Consider the following 2,500-nt stretch of genomic DNA (forward strand, 5'->3'; position numbering starts at 1 on the left):
CTTGAAATTAATTAAATAAAAATATTATTATGAAATTTATGTATTATTTAGAAATGATTTAACACAACGTTTCTATTATTATTAATTAATTTTATTTATTAATTTTCTTTTTTCAATTATTATTTTAATCAATTGACGAATATAATAACCTTGCAATTTTAATTAAATATTATTAAATATTTTTTTTATTTAATTTATATATATATATATATACACACACAATATTTCTATTATTTATATTTGGTATTATTTGAATGAATTGATGAATAGTAGATGAAAAATATGAAATAAAGGAAGTAATAAGATATTTTTAAAGTGCAATAAATTAATGAAATAAAGAGTGTTATGTGTTGTTGTTAAGCGTGGGTTGACCATGTCAACCATTTAAGGATTCGGCCCAAGAAGAAGAAGAAGAAGAAGAAAAGATCGTCATTGTGCCCTGTGAACGTACCGCTACATTTACCTGGTCCCACTCTGACCCACATTCTTCCTTCCTTTACAACAACGTTCACCAAGCAAAGATGCAGTCGCATGTTTTCTGTTTGCGAAAATTATACTTTTATCTTTTCTTCTTCTTATTCTTATTCGAACATTACAAACAATTTTTATTATAATTATTATTATTTTAAATTAATATTCGAGTCATTTATTAATCTTCAATTATGTTTAGATTCAGTGTGTGTTTTGGCATAAACAAATTTTAAGCAGATTTAACCAAAATTATGCATTTAATTGTGCAACTTTGTTTGCTTTTCTTTTGGGAAATGCAGTTGTTTTTGCAGTTTTTGGATTCGTGCGAATCAATTATATTTGATTTTTATTTTTAATATATATAATATTAAATATAAATAATTATATATTAATTATTTATTAATTTTTGTTTTTTAAATGTAAATTTTTTTGCCCCTTTTGGTTTTTTTTTTTTTTTTTTAAAATCGCCAAATTTCTTTGTCATATATTTTGTTGAATATATATATATTTTTTTTTTTTGGTAATAATCGTTGTCAAAGTAATTGAATGATAAAAATAAGTAATTTTGTATTGGTTATCGATGCTCGATTTATTTTATCTTCGTTTCAATGAAAGATCTGGAATATATTATCACGGATCGATGACTTCGAATTGGTACCATCGTCCGGATTTACACCGTAAACGTTCGTTTCGCTTCGTTTCCTTTACTCATAAAAAAAGAAAGAAAGAAAAAAAAAAAGGATTTACCTATGTGCACCTTTCTTGTCCTTCGTATACTTTCAATATTTCAAATAAATCATGAAGTAGCAAAATTAGGTGATTCACGATTATATTTATCTTTCTTTTTGCAATATTTCTTTTTTTCGAGAGAGATTTATGATAAAACAATGAATAATATAATGTACAAAATCATTCAATATTCACACAATATTCATGGTGACTGTAAAAAAGAACATTGACAATTTTACAATAATAAAAAAAAAAAGAAAAGACAAAGTTGCATAATATAAATAATATTTATTTAATTATCGTACATTTAGTGTCTTTTGTTTTCAATAATTTTTATTATAAAATACGCAATATAATTCTTGGTAAAAAAAAATGTTTTCCTGAAAAAAAAAACAAAAGAAATGTTGCACAATAATAAAATAATAAAATAAATATAAATATTTTTAATTTATCTTTAAAATCAGCATTAATTGTTTATGATGGGGTACACATTGGTACACGTTAAAACAATTATGTTAACCATAAATATATTCAATTGTTAATCTCATTTGTTAATTGATCGGAGAGACCGAGTTACAAGTTGAAATGAAATTTTTCTTATAATATATATATTTTATTCGGTATTGTATTGTATGAAAAAAAAAAGTTGATAAAAAAAATGTCGATGATAAAGAGAAAAGATCTGATGTTTTGATCGATCTTCATTCGAGAACGACGGTTTCGAGTTGAATGACCTGAAGAAGGTCCTCCTCCTCATTGGCTGTGGGAGACTTCGATAACTAGAACTCACTCGAGTGAGAGGAGAACCAGCAGTAAATCTTTTTAACTTTGAATTAAATCGTAGATCTAGGTATAGATCTGCATGCAAAGAAACACCAATGTACGATGATCATCAGAAAGAGAATGTCTACCAATGATTACAATTATAATGATGATGATGATGATGATGCATATGATTTTTTACATAAATTAATCAGAAGAATAATTGATAAAATAATTCGTCAGAATTTAATTGAAAATAAATATTTGAAGTAACTGTTAGGTAGGGGTAAAATAATTGATAAATTATGGAAGTGTGGTACAGTTAATAATACAAATTATGGAATTTAATATTTTATTAATATAATAATTTTTATATACTTTTAATAATATATAATAATTAATTACTAATTAAATTTATCGTAATATACATCTTCTTAATGTATATAAATTACGTGTCACGTTGTTTGTGTGCAATGTACTCCTAAATTACTGAACCGATTTTAATCAAATTTTGCACACTGTGTACAATTTCATCCAA

Source organism: Polistes dominula, unplaced genomic scaffold (assembly GCF_049000335.1).
Source record: "Polistes dominula isolate Pdom_NZ unplaced genomic scaffold, Pdom_raw_medaka contig_19, whole genome shotgun sequence".
Lineage (NCBI taxonomy): Eukaryota > Metazoa > Arthropoda > Insecta > Hymenoptera > Vespidae > Polistes > Polistes dominula.